This window comes from Cupressus sempervirens, chromosome 8 (genome assembly GCF_028749045.1).
Source record: "Cupressus sempervirens isolate cs-2001-9-10 chromosome 8, ASM2874904v1, whole genome shotgun sequence".
In the NCBI taxonomy this organism is placed as follows: Eukaryota; Viridiplantae; Streptophyta; class Pinopsida; order Cupressales; family Cupressaceae; genus Cupressus; species Cupressus sempervirens.
Window position 1 is genome coordinate 740,300,111 of NC_143125.1, and position 16,211 is coordinate 740,316,321.

A 16,211-nucleotide genomic window follows, 5' to 3' on the forward strand; every position below is an offset into this window, starting at 1 on the left:
TTAAAGATTTGATTATTTTAGGTGTTGTTGATTTGAAGTCAAAGATGGTGAGAGATAATCCAAATTTAAACTAGTTCAAACAAGAGGGGTCTCCTCAAAAGGTTACTAAGATCAATGATTTGGCGTGAGGGTTTTCCAAAAGTTCTAAAAGAGAAATACAAGGGATGTTCATAAGAGATCAAATTTGAGAAATGACACTAATGTTCTAACTACACAATCTAAGCATAGTCAGGATGTAGAAAATTTATTTTAAAAAAAGAAGAAGCCAAAATACAGTGTTAAGTGTGAAGTATTCTACAATCTAAAATGGAAAAAGATACATTCTCAAAACAAAGTATCTTGTATTCAAATTATTGTTCCACCAAAAGTAATATTTTGAATGACATGGAGCAATTATTCAAAATCTAAAAAAAATATAAAGAATGTGGCATCCTGCCAAGAGCCCTCAAACTGATTCTCTCATATGGTTAATTAATCTATTGATAAAAGCCTTCATGGAGACTTTGAATGAATGAGCTGAGGGGAGTGGAAGATTTTTTTGAGTTGTTAGAAAACTTTGTTTGATCACATCCCAGCACATCAAAGGGAATGAATACACAATGCACACACTAAGTTGGAAGGTTTCAAGTTCTAAGATTTTCATTGAAGAATCATTTAAAAAGCTTTCGAGATGTTCAAATTCGGGTTGGTGTTTGACACATGTTGAAGAAATATTTGCTAATGAAGAAATTTCTTGGCCATTTCTTCCTTTTATTGGGGTTATTTTTTGTGGTATCCACAAGTTTCTAGGAATGGGGACCCCCTACATTTTTTGACTTCTGGACTCACAAGTTTGAGAGTCAGAAGAAGAAAATTTGTTTGAAAGTTTGAGTCATAGAGTCAAAAAATTAATAAACACAAAAAAAATTAATTTAAAAATATTTTACCATAAAAAAATTATTAAAAAAGTCAAAAACACAAAAACATTTGAAAATGGAAAAAAAAATTCCTCTGCCCACACACATGCACTGAGGTGCAACGCGCATGTTTTTTTAGTACATGCAATGAAGGGGAGGGTTATTAAACCCTTGCCCAACCCGTCCTTTCTTTGTTGTGTGCAAGTTTTTCTAGAGAAGAGAGGATAAGCTTCCCCCTGCCCCCCAAGCACTAGGCTTCCACACTTGCACCACGATGCCCATGGGCATGTGTAATGCTACCCTTAGGCAAGTGCAACACACACAACAGTGCCCTTGGGTGCACATGTGCCCAATGTCACCCTCAGGAAGACATGGCACACACAGCACCACCCTTGGGCGTGGCACAAAACACCATCCTTAGGCTAGCATGGCATGCACAACATCACCCTTGGGTGCATGCGCATGCAACACCACCCTCAAGCTCAGAATGCATAGTTCCACCCTTAGATGGGCACGTGCACCATGTTGCCCTCAGGTGTGCATGTGCAACACTGCCCTCACGTGGGCATGTGCATAGCATCACCTTCTAGTTTGTGTGTGCACAAGGCATGACATCACCTAAAAAAAATTTGCTTTAATTTAATTTAATTTTTTTTTAATTTTAAATTTTGAAATATATAAATAAATAAGTCCCCAAACGAGACTTTTTTTTTCATTTTACCTTGTGATTGATGGCATCTTCTTTTCTTATGATATGCAAGCAACATAATCAGATGGTGTGTACATTCAGAGTAGCAGGGAAACCAGTTGTTTTCAAGTTCCAAGGTGTACCCCCAAAGTCAATGTTACATGATGATTACACTAAGATCAAAGACACTAACCTCGGACACACAAACTTGGGAGAGTTCTTAAGAGTTTGAAATAGTTTGATAGAAAGGTCAACCCCAAGGTATGCATTAATTTGTTCTAGATTAGTGAATGCAGCATCACATTCAGGGATCATACAGTCAGCTAAATTGATCATGACCTTGTCTCGAAACTTTGTTCCAGATGAAAAGGTGGTTAAGAGCATCATAGGAGAAGTGGTCTTAGATCTACAACCTGATAACATCAAGAGGGTCTTACATCTTCCCAGAGCCAATCAATCCATCTGACTCTCATATGAACTAGCTGAAAGGTGATATAAGGAGCATCACCAAGAGGTCATTGATATTATACATTCCTTGTACTTCATTAAGAAGCCACCTTGGGGAAAGACAATCAGCAAAGTGGACATGACTTAGGGATACATGAAAGATGCCATTAGATACTCTATCATTCTCTTGAGCAGAGTCATGGGCTTACTTGCAGTAGGTTATCTTGTTCCATTCATGGTCAACTTCATTAAGACCATTAGGCATGCAAAGATACCACTAGATTGGGCCACCACACTTAGTGAAAACTTGTGTGAGAAGATGAGAATGGTGTATCTACTTACAGCAAGAGCAATGAACTATCCTAGGTTATACAAGAAAGGCAGTATGCAAGACCCCAATGCTTGCGCATACATAGTCTATCCTCAATTGGTGAAGAAGAAGCTCTCATCACAAAGAAAAGAGTACAGAATTGTAAATGATGCTTTCATCTTTGTGATCATTTGATTCATCGAAGGGGACTATGGGAAGAGATTGTTCAAGGAAGTCAAGGCAAAAATCATAGCTCTCAGAGCATATTTCGCCCAGTTCAGGACATTTACATATATTCGGGTAGGTGGTGCATCTATCAATCCAAAGAAACTCTCGAGGTACCCAAGTGACAAGTTGGTCCTAATGGAAATATCCTGGTAGATTTAGTTAGCTTATGAGAGGATCAAAAGATAATGAAGACCTTGTTTGGATTGGCCATTAGCCATAGGATCATATCAAGTGAAGAGAAAACAAGATATTCTAACATTTGAGTGGGAATGGGAGAACTATTCTCTTGAAAAGTACAACTCTCCTTGGCCATATTTTGACAATGTGGGAAAAATGGAAAACCTGGTAGGGAAGGATTTCTATCATCAGGATGCCATTGAATGTCATTGGATGAATGCCACAAATGACTATGATGTTTGCATTTGAGACTATTGTAGGAAGACTTTGTATCTAGTAGAAAAGGCTCTCCATTTGACCATCTCTGATGAGATAAGGCTAGAGGACTCCAAGGAACTACTGGATCCCCTATTTAATGTAGATAAAGTTAGTGAGAGACCCATTCTGAATGCAAAAGTTGATAGAAAGGAAGTAGATGATATCAATCATCAAATGAGACATATCATTCAAATGACAAAGAGTTGGATTAAGAAGCCTTTTCCACTCAATCTAGTTCTCGATACAGTGATCTTCCATGCACATGCTTGCCTAGAAAGGGGTAAAGGGAGGAAAGTCACTATTCCTACCTTTTTAGATATAGCATGTTGTAGAACAGGTCTCTTCCCAGCAATGAGAGCCAAGTCCACAAGAGCCCTAAGATGGTGGAGCTACCCAAATCCAAGTTGAACTTTAATTTCCTCCTATTTTGCCAAGCCAACCTAAAAGGTGAGAAATTCAAGAGACCTCTATTCCTCCTATGCAAGAAGAGTCTACTTCTCCTATAATTGTGAAGAGACAAAAGAGGATCAAGGTTAGGATGAAAAAGACACAAAGAGTTAGTAAGAGATTAGTGCCTAATCCATCTATTCCTTACACCATTCTAAAGGAAGAAATAGATGATGAAGAAACAAAATCAAATCAGGAGGAGGAACAAGTGCCCCTATAAAGGAGAACTCAGTTAGAAAAAGCCACAAAATTGGAAAGAAGAAAGAGTGTCATAAGTACCCCACCACCCACCCAAGCAAAACCTATAGAACTTTGTTCTTCAAAAGATGAAGTGTAGCGGTGGGTGAATAAGCAAAGGGAGCAAGGTGAATATGTTCTCTCCATCCCAAATTTTGATTTCATGCCCGTGGGTACAAAGTTAGTTGGAGGTAAGATCATGGACACCCCTACAGGTGAACTCCAACAGAAAGACTGGACACAAATGCCACCATAGATACAAGTTCCTAATCTCACTCCTCCATCTCCACCATAGGTCACAGTGATAGATAAGGGTTTAGTAACTCCCCCTCCTCCAAGTTTAGAAGAGGATCATGTTTAAAACGAACCATCATTACAAGAGAAACCAATTACAAGAGAAACCAAAACAAAGGGTTACTAATTAGGCATCGAAAGAGGCACAAATAGTAGAATATGATCAACAACCTTCTCAAGATGTTGAGGATCAAACTACAAGATCTATAGAGACCAAGACTATAGAAGAAGGGTCCTCATAGCAGGAGACTCCAAACAAGAGTGATAATGGGAAGGAGGTAGTTGAACACACCCCTTCATCATCTAGAGCCAAGGTTATAGAGAGACACATCCCAAGATGGTTTTGAAAAGAAATAATGAGAAGTTCCACGCATCAATTTTGTGCTTTAGAGGATGATATTTGTGATATTTTAGAGATACTTGAACAAGCATGAGTCTCCACTACATGATACAATGTCATTTGCATTTGTCACTACCATACAGAACCAAGACTTATTTACATAAGTGGCTCACCCTTCTGAAGGTACAGATGAAGAAGTTGTTAGTCTTGAGGACTATGAAGTGAAAGATATTATGTTGAAAAAGCCTATACAGGATACAACCCGATAGAAGATGACTATGGGAGTCAAAGATATTATCAGGCACATGGAACAAGATGAGATTTAAATCAGAACACTTTGAAGGAAAATTGAGATCCTAAAGGGATATCTAGCCAAAGTTGTTGTTCCTCTTGATCTTGAATGCCCCAAACAGACCCTTAATACCATTCCTAAAGAAGGGGAAGGTGTATGGCTCAATCCATTTTTGAAAGCTTGTCAAGACTGGTGAGACAACCTTGAAGATAAATGTGTCACTATAATCATAGAAAGTTTGAAGTTGTTGCATGCTACGTAAGAGAATGTTGATAAGATCATGACAATTTTGAGGCAGGACTCTAGTATCATGGATGAGGTACGGGCATGGAGCAAAGATTTTCAAACTCTAAAAGCCATAAAGGGCCAAAGGTAGCACACCCTGATTGATGTATATATCAGAGAAGAGCTAGACATGATATATGATGGGATAGAGAAGATAGAAAATGGGAATAAAGTGATGGAAACTTTGCATGATGAGATACATAGGCTCAAGGACCAAGCCTGAGAGAAAATTTTGGAAGCAGAAAAGTTGTACAATGATGCATGCTTGGACATCTTTGAAGATGAAGAATGAAAGAAGCTATTGCTAGTTGAGGTAGTAGTGATGAATTTCAAGAAGACTTTAGAGGAAGCATCCAATGATAAGGAAATCAGACAAGCCTTTAGGACGGAAGAAGCATTGTTAGAATTGGACACCAAACTCAAAGATTTTGTAGAGACTCAAATTGAGGCAGACAACTATAGATAGAAGGTCAAGGACAAGTATGAGGCTTTAGATCTTCTAGATGCTGCTAAAATTATTGAGATGATAGAGAAATTCAAGGGAAAACATCTAAACATAACTTTGGGATGAAGATGAACAAAACCCAGATGCCAGAAGGGTATGTGCAAGATCATGGTGTACCAAACTATGGCCTTAAGTGGCAGTGAAAAATCAGCAAATCAGGGTTATGTCAACTTGACACATAATTTTGAAGTGGTTATGGACTTTATATCAAAAAGTTGTAAAAAAATAATTTGTAGAAAATTGAATGTAGTTTCTAAACTACTAGGCCTTATCAGGAGAAAAAAAAAATTGATTGGTCAAAAGTTTGAATTTTAATGCAGTACTAAGAAAATTTCAGGGCAAAAATAAAAAGTAGGTGTATGTCTGACCACCTTAATCAAAATCAAATCATAATTTTTTTAAATATAATTATAGATATGAAAACTAGATTCATGCCCGGATGTGACGCATATTTTTTGATATTTTTATTCCAAATAAATAATTAAATATGAATTTTTTACCAAAAAATTTTTGGATTAAAAAAAGTCCCGTGTCTGACCACCCTAACTAATAGAAAATTTGATCAAATTTTTTCTTATACTAGGCGAAGTATAGAATGTGACGCAACTTTTAGATTTAAAAAATGTTATACCGTTTGAAAGTTATAGCTATTTTTCCTTCAGTATGTTAATCAGCACTTTACAATAATCTTCATTGATAATTAACTAATAAATACTTATCGAACTCAAAATTTGACAGAAATTATATTGATGGAATCTAGAGAGTGATATTAAAAAACCCATTTCGTTTCATTCAATTTCGATCAAAATAACATTGTCAGACGGCTACCCGAAGTCTGAGTATCACTAAAACTCTCTATAAACATGTCTTTGGGGTTGACCGGGCAGGCTTGGTAAATACCAAGCCTGATCGGATATCCGATTTCAAATCGGATATCTGATTTGATATCGGATATCTAATATGGCTCGGTAGTCAAATTCCAAAAATCTTCAAATTTTGGAAGAAAATTTGATTTAAACATTCTAGTTTTTTATTTTTAAATTATTTCACTTATGTTAATATGTAAAGGCATATTTTAATATATTATATATATATATATAATAACGTAATATTTTTATTAAATGTAATATGTATTATATATTATTATATTAATATGTATAATAATATAATATTTATATAACAATGTAATATTTTTATTAAATATAATATATATTATAAATATTATTATATTAATATGTATGTTATTAATATATTTATATAATAACGTAATATTTTCATTAAATATAATAATGTAATATGTATATGTATATATATATATATATATTATTATATTGATATGTATATTATTAATATATATGTATATTATTAATATATAAGAGTCAAAGGGGGTCATAGGGTGACCTATAACCCTCTTTGACCCATTAAACGACGATATATGTCTCTAGGGGTCGTAGGACACCTAGGGACATATGTCGTCCTTTAATGGGTCAAAGGGGGTCCCTTTGACCCATTAAATGATGACATATGTCCCTAGGACCCCTAGGGACATAGTCGAATCGTTCATATCGATCAAAGGGGGTCATACGGTGACCTATGACCCCCTTTGACCCATTAAACAATGACATATGTCTCTAGGGGTCCTAGGACCCCTAGGGACATATTTGAATGGGTATTATAGGTCAAAGGGGGTCATAGGGTGACCTATGACCCTCTTGACTCATTAAACGATGACATATGTCCCTAGGGGTCCTAGGACCCCTAGGGACATAGTCAAATCGTTCATATGGGTCAAAGGGGGTCATAGGGTGACCTCTGATCCTCTTTGACCCATTAAATGATGACATATGTCCCTAGGGGTCCTAGGACCCCCAGGGACATAGTTGAATCATTCATATAGGTCAAAGGGGGTCATAGGGTGACCTATGACCCCCTTTGACCCATTAAACGATGACATATGTCCCTAGGGGTCCTAAGACCTCTAGGGACATATTCGAATGGGTAATATGGGTCAAAGGGGGTCATAGGGTGACCTATGACCCTCTTTGACCCATTAAACGATGACATATGTCCCTATGAGTCCTAGGACCCCTAGGGACATATTCGAATCGTTCATATGGGTCAAAGGGGTTCATAGAGTGACCTATGACCCTCTTTGACCCATTAAACGACGACATATGTCCCTAGGGGTCCTAAGACCCCTAGGGACATATTTGAATGGGTAATATGGGTCAAAGGGGGCCATAGGGTGACCTATGACCCTCTTTGACCCATTAAACGATGACATATGTCCCTAGGGGTCCTTGGACCCCAAGAGACATATTCGAATGCGTAATATGGGTCAAAGGGGGTCATAGGGTGACCTATGAACCTCTTTGACCCATTAAACGACGACATATCTCCCTAGGGTTCCTAGGACCTTAGGGACATATTCGAACTGTTCATATGGATCAAAGGGGGTCGTAGGGTGACCTATGACCCCCTTTGACCTATTAAACAACGACATATGTCCCTAGGGTTCCTAGGACCCCTAGGGACATATTCGAATGCGTAATATGGGTAAAATGGGGTCATAGGGTAACCTATGACCCTCTTTGACCCATTAAATGACGACATATGTCTCTAGGGGTCCTAGGACCCCTAGGGACATATTTGAATCGTTCATATGGGTCAAAAGGGGTCATAGGGTGACCTATGACCCTCTTGATCCATTAAACGACGATATATGTCTCTAGGGGTCCTAGGACCCCTAGGGACATATTCGAATGGGTAATATGGGTCAAAAGGGGTCATAGGTCCGAATGGGTAATATGGGTCAAAGGGGGTCATAGGTCACCCTATGACCGTCTTTGACCCATTAAAAGACGACATATGTCCCTAGGGGTCCTCGAACACCAAGGGACATACTCGAATGGGTAATATGGGTCAAACGGGGTCATAGGGTGACCTATGACCCTCTTTGACTCATTAAACGATGACGTATGTCCCTAGGGGTCCTAGGACCGTAAGGACATATTCGAATTGTTCATATGCGTCATAGGGGGTCATAGGGTGACCTATGACCCCCCTTGACTCATTAAATGACGACATATGTCCCTAGGGGTCCTAGGACCCGTAGGGTCATATTTGAATCGTTCATATGAGTCAAAGGGGATCGTAGGGTGACCTATGACCCCCTTTGACCCATCAAACGACGACATATGTCCCTAGGGGTCCTAGGACCGCTAGGGACATATTCGAATGGGTAATATGGGTCAAATGGGGTCATAGGGTAACCTATGACCCTCTTTGAACCATTAAATGACGACATATGTCTCTAGGGGTCCTAGGACCCCTAGGGACATATTCGAATCGTTCATATGGGTCAAAGGGGGTCATAGGGTGACCTATGACCCTCTAGAGCCATTAAATGACGATATATGTCTCTAGGGGTCTTAGGACCCCTAGGGACATATTCGAATTGGTAATATGGGTCAAAGGGGGTCATAGGCTGACCTATGATCCTCTTCGACCCATTAAACGACGACATGTCCCTAGGTGTCCTAGGACCCCTAGGGACATATTCGAATGGGTAATATGGGTCATAGGGGGTCATAGGGTGACCTATGACCCTCTTTGACCCATTCAACGAAAACATATGTCCCTAGGGGTCCTAGGACCCTAGGGACATATTTGAATGGTTCATATGGGTCAAAGGGGGTCACAGGCTGACCTATGACCCCTTTGACCCATTAAACAACGACATATGTCCCTAGGGGTCCTAGGACCCCTAGGGACATATTCGAATGGGTAATATGGGTCAAATGGGGTCATAGGGTAACCTATGATCCTCTTTGACCCATTAAACGATGACATATGTCTCTAGGGGTCCTAGGACCCCTAGGGACATATTCGAATCGTTCATATGGGTCAAAGGGGGTCATAGGGTAACCTATGACCCCTTTTGACCCATTAAACGATGACATATGTCCCTAGGGGTCCTAGGACCCCTAGGGACATATTTGAATAGTTCATATGGGTCAAAGGGGGTCGTAGGGTGACCTATGACCCCCTTAGACTCATTAAACGATAACATATGTCCCTAGGGGTCCTAGGACCCCTAGGGACATATTCGAATCATTCATATGAGTCAAATGGGGTCGTAGGGTGACCATGGACCCCCTTTGACCCATTAAACGACCACATATGTCCTTAGGGGTCCTAGGACCCCTAGGGACATATTCGAATGGGTAATATGGGTCAAATGGGGTCATAGGGTAACCTATGACTCTCTTTGCCCCATTAAATGATGACATATGTCTCTAAGGGTACTAGGACCCCTAGGGACATATTCAAATCGTTCATATGGGTCAAAGGGGGTCATAGGGTAACTTATGACCCCCTTTGACTCATTAAACGACGACATATGTCCCTAGGGGTCCTAGGACCCCTAGAGACATATTTGAATCGTTCATATTGGTCAAAGGGGGTTGTAGCGTAAGTTATGACACCCTTTGTCTCATTAAACGATGACATATGTCCCTAGGGGTCCTAGGACCCGTAGGAACATATTTGAATCGTTCATATGAGTCAAATGGGGTCGTAGGGTGACCTATGACCCCCTTTGACCCATTAAATGACGACATATGTCCCTAGGGGTCCTAAGACCCCTAGGGACATATTAGAATGGGTAATATGGGTCAAATGGGGTCATAGGGTAACCTATGACCCTCTTTGACCCATTAAATGATGACATATGTCTCTAGGGGTCCTAGGACCCCTAGGGACATATTCAAATCGTTCATATGGGTCAAAGGGGGTCATAGGGTGACCTATGACCCTCTTGACCCATTAAACGACGATATATGTCTCTAGGGGTCCTCGGACCCCTAGGGACATATTCGAATGGGTAATATGGGTCAAAGGGGGTCATAGGGTGACCTATGACCCTCTTTGACCCATTAAACGAAGACATATGCCCCTAGGGGTCTTAGGACCCTAGGGACATATTCGAATGGTTCATATGGGTCAAAGGGGGTCATAGGGTGACCTATGACCCCCTTTGACCTATTAAACGATGACATATGTCCCTACGAGTCCTAGGACCCCTAGGGACATATTCGAATGCATAATATGGGTCAAATCGGGTCATAGGGTAACCTATGACCCTCTTTGACCCATTTAATGACGACATATGTCTCTAGGGGTCCTAGGACCCCTAGGGACATATTTGAATCGTTCATATGGGTCAAAAGGGGTCATAGGGTGACCTATGACCCTCTTGACCCATTAAACGACGATATATGTCTCTAGGGGTCCTAGAACCCCTAGGGACATATTCGAATGGGTAATATGGGTCAAAGGGAGTCATAGGTCCGAATGGGTAATATGGGTCAAAGGGGATCATAGGTCACCCTATGACCCTCTTTGACCCATTAAAAGACGACATATGTCCCTAGGGGTCCTCGAACACCAAGGGACATATTCAAATGGGTAATATGGGTCAAACGGGGTCATAGGGTGACCTATGACCCTCTTTGACTCATTAAACGATGACATATGTCCCTAGGGGTCCTAGGACCCTAGGGACATATTCGAATTGTTCATATGGGTCATAGGGGGTCATAGGGTGACCTATGACCCCCTTTGACTCCTTAAACGACAACATATGTCCCTAGGGGTCCTAGGACACCTAGGGTCATATTTGAATCGTTCATATGAGTCAAAGGGGGTCGTAGGGTGACCTATGACCCCCTTTGACCCATCAAACGACAACATATGTCCCTAGGGGTCCTAGGACCGCTGGGGACATATTCGAATGGGTAATATGGGTCAAATGGGGTCATAGGGTAACCTATGACCCTCTTTGAACCATTAAATGACGACATATGTCTCTAGGGGTCCTAGGACCCCTAGGGACATATTCGAATTGTTCATATGGGTCAAAGGGGGTCATAGGGTGACCTATGACCCTCTAGAGCCATTAAACGACGATATATGTCTCTAGTGGTCTTAGGACCACTAGGGACATATTCGAATTGGTAATATGGGTCAAAGGGGGTCATAGGCTGACCTATGACCCTCTTCGACCCATTAAACGATGACATGTCCCTAGGTGTCCTAGGACCCCTAGGGACATATTCGAATGGGTAATATGGGTCATAGGGGGTCATAGGGTGACCTATGACCCTCTTTGACCCATTAAACGAAAACATATGTCCCTAGGGGTCCTAGGACCCTAGGGACATATTTGAATGGTTCATATGGGTCAACTTTGACCCATTAAACAACGACATATGTCCCTAGGGGTCCTAGGACCCCTAGGAACATATTCGAATGGCTAATATGGGTCAAATGGGGTCATAGGGTAACCTATGATCCTCTTTGACCCATTAAACGATGACATATGTCTCTAGGGGTCCTAGGACCTCTAGGGACATATTCGAATCGTTCATATGGGTCAAAGGGGGTCATAGGGTAACCTATGACCCCTTTTGACCCATTAAACGATGACATATGTCCCTAGGGGTCCTAGGACCCCTAGGGACATATTTGAATAGTTCATATGGGTCAAAGGGGGTCGTAGGGTGACTTATGACCCCCTTAGACTCATTAAACGATAACATATGTCCCTAGGGGTCCTAGGACCCCTAGGGACATATTCGAATCGTTCATATGAGTCAAATGGGGTCGTAGGGTGACCTATGACCCCCTTTGACCCATTAAATGATCACATATGTCTTTAGGGGTCTTAGGACCCCTAGGGACATATTCGAATGGGTAATATGGGTCAAATGGGGTCATAGGGTAACCTATGACTCTCTTTGACCCATTAAATGATGACATATGTCTCTAAGGGTACTAGGACCCCTAGGGACATATTCAAATCGTTCATATAAGTCAAAGGGGGTCATAGGGTAACTTATGACCCCCTTTGACTCATTAAACGACGACATATGTCCCTAGGGGTCCTAGGACCCCTAGAGACATATTTGAATCGTTCATATTGGTCAAAGGGGGTCGTAGGGTGACTGATGACCCCTTTTGTCTCATTAAACGATGACATATGTCCCTAGGGGTCCTAGGACCCGTAGGAACATATTTGAATCATTCATATGAGTCAAATGGGGTCGTAGGCTGACCTATGACCCCCTTTGACCAGTTAAATGACGACATATGTCCCTAGGGGTCCTAAGACCCCTAGGGACATATTAGAATGGGTAATATGGGTCAAATGGGGTCATAGGGTAACCTATGACCCTCTCTGACCCATTAAATGATGACATATGTCTCTAGGGGTCCTAAGACCCCTAGGGACATATTCGAATCGTTCATATGGGTCAAAGGGGGTCATAGGGTGACCTATGACCCTCTTGACCCATTAAACGACGATATATGTCTCTAGGGGTCCTCAGACCCCTAGGGACATATTCGAATGGGTAATATGGGTCAAAGGGGGTCATAGGGTGACCTATGACCCTCTTTGACCCATTAAACGAAGACATATGTCCGTAGGGGTCTTAAGACCCTAGGGACATATTCGAATGGTTCATATGGGTCAAAGGGGGTCATAGGGTGAGCTATGACCCCCTTTGACCCATTAAACGATGACATATGTCCCTAGGGGTCCTAAGACCTCTAGGGACATATTCGAATCGTTCATATGAGTCAAAGGGGGTCATAGGTGACCCCCTTTGACCCATTAAACGACGACATATGTCCCTAGGGGTCCTAGGACCCCTAGGGACATATTCGAATGGGTAATATGGGTCAAATGGGGTCATAGGGTAACCTATGACCCTCTTTGACCCATTAAACGACGACATATGTCTCTAGGCATCCTAGGACCCCTAGGGACATATTCGAATCGTTCATATGGGTGAAAGGGGGTCATAGGTTACCCTTTGACTCATTAAACGACGACATATGTCCCTAAGGGTCCTAAGACCCCTAGGGACAAATTTGAATCGTTCATATGGGTCAAAGGGGGTCGTAGGGTGACCTATGACCCCCTTTGATTCATTAAATGACCATTTCTGTCCATAGGGGTCCTAGGACCCCTAGGGACATATTCGAAATGTTCATATGAGTCAAATGGGGTCGTAGGGTGACCTATAACCCCCTTTGACCCATTAAACGACGACATATGTCCCTAGGGGTTCTAGGACCCCTAAGGACATATTCGAATGGGTAATATGGTTCAAATGGGGTCATAGGGTAACCTATGACCCTGTTTGACCATTAAATGACGACATATGTCTCTAAGGGTCGTAAGACCCCAGGGATATATTCGAATCGTTCATATGGGTCAAATGGGGTCATAGGGTGACCTATGACCCTGTTGACCCATTAAACGACGATATATGTCTCTAGTGGTCCTCAGACCCGTAGGGACATATTCGAATGGGTAATATGGGACAAAGGGGGTCATAGGTCACCCTATGACCCTCTTTGACCCATTAAACGATGACATATGTCCCTAAGGGTCCTTGGACCCCAAGGGACATATTTGAATGGGTAATATGGGTCAAAGGGGGTCATAGGGTGACCTAAGACACTCTTTGACCAATTAAACAACGACATATGTCCCTAGGGGTCCTAGGACCCTAGGGATATATTCGAATCGTTCAGATGGGTCAAAGGGGGTCATAGGGTGACCTATGACCCCGTTTGACTCATTAAACGACGACATATGTCCTTAGGGGTCCTAGGACCCCTAGGGACATATTTTAATCATTCATAAGAGTCAAAGGGGGTCGTAGGGTGACCTATGACCCCCTTTGACCCATTAAATGATGACCTATGTCCCTAAGGGTCCTAGGACCCCTAGGGACATATTCAAATGGGTAGTATGGGTCAAATGGGGTCATAGGGTAACTTATGACCCTATTTGACCCATTAAATGACGACATATGTCTCTAGGGGTCCTAGGACCCCTAGCGACATATTTGAATCGTTCATATGGGTCAAAGGGGGTCATAGGGTGTCCTATGACCCTCTTGACCCATTAAACGACGATATATGTCTCTAGGGGTCCTAGGACCCCTAGGGACATATTCGAATGGGTAATATGGGTCAAAGGGGGTCATAGGGTATCCTATGACCCCCTTTGACCCATTAAACAACGACATATGTCCCTAGGGGTCCTAGGACCCCTAGGGACATATTCGAATGGGTAATATGGGTCAAAGGGGGTCATAGGGTGACCTATGACCCTCTTTGACCCATTAAACGAAGACATATGTCCTTAGGGGTCCTAGGACCCAAGAGACATATTCGAATGGGTAATATGGGTCAAAGGGGGTCATAGGGCGACTTATGACCCCCATTGACCCCATTAAACGACGACATATGTCCCTAGGTGTCCTAGGACCCTAGGGACATATTAGAATCATTCATATGGGTCAAAGGAGGTCATAGGGTGACCTATGACCCCCTTTGACCCATCAAACGACGACATATGTCCCTAGGGGTCCTAGGACCCCTAAGGACATATTCGAATGTGTAATATGGGTCAAATGGGGTCATAGGGTAACCTATGACTCTTTTTGACCCATTAAATGACGACATATGTCTCTAGGGGTCCTTGGACCCCTAGGGACATATTCGAATCGTTCATATGGGTCAAAGGGGGTTATAGGGTGACCTATGACCCCCTTTGACCCATTAAATGACAACATATATCCCTAGGGGTCCTAGGACCCCTAGGGACATATTCGAATGGGTAATATGGGTCAAAGGGTGTCATAGGGTGACCTATGACCCTCTTTGACCCATGAAAGGACGATGTATGTCTCTAGGGGTCCTAGGACCCCTAGGGACATATTCGAATGGGTAATATGGGTTAAAGGGGGTCATAGGGTGGCCTATGACCCTCTCTGACCCATTAAATGACGAGATATGTCGCTAGGGGTCCTAGGACCCCAAGGACATATTTGAATGGGTAATATGGGTCAAAGGGGGTCATAGGGTAACCTATGACCCCCTTTGACCCATTAAACGACAACATATGTCCCTAGGGGGTCCTAGGACCCCTAGGGACATATTTGAATCATTCATATGAGTCAAATGGGGGTCATAGGGTGACCTATGACCCCCTTTGATCCATTAAACGACGACGTATGTCCCTAGGGGTCCTAGGACCCTTAGGGACATAGTCGAGTCGTTCATATGGGTCAAAGGGGGTCATAGGGTGACCTATGACCCCCTTTGACCCATTAAATGACGACCCTCTTTGTATTATATATTATTATTTTAATATGTATAATAATATAATATATATATAACAACGTAATATTTTTATTAAATATAATATATATTATAAATATTATTATATTAATATATATGTTATTAATATATCTATATAATAATGTAATATTTTAGTATATATAACGTAATATTTTAGGATATACTATTTATACTATTTTAGGATAATAATTATAATATAAATATACACTAAATATTAATATTACTATATGTATAGTAATAATAATAATACTATTATAGCTATAATAATAATATATATTAATACTATATATTGTAGCTTAATATAAATAAACACTATATATTTACACTATTATATTTATATTAGTAATATTAATACTATTATAGGTATGATAATAATATTGATACTATAGGTATATTAATACTATTTTATATTAATATTATTGATATTTTATACTAATACTAATATACTATTAACTTAGTTATAAATTAAAGTCGTTTGCCTGCAAATATTTTCATAATATTAATATTATTGTGGCAAAGGAGGGAAACCTTAGCAAGTTTTCCTCCCAAAAGTCCACTTCCTATATCGGATATCCGATTATAC

General features: G+C 41.1%; 1 pseudogene; it reads left to right on the top strand.

Annotated features, from left to right (window-relative positions):
• Positions 1–1,267: 1,267 nt before the first annotated feature.
• Positions 1,268–16,211, top strand: part of LOC149544547 (BAHD acyltransferase DCR-like) — a 43,434-nt pseudogene continuing 28,490 nt past the window's right edge.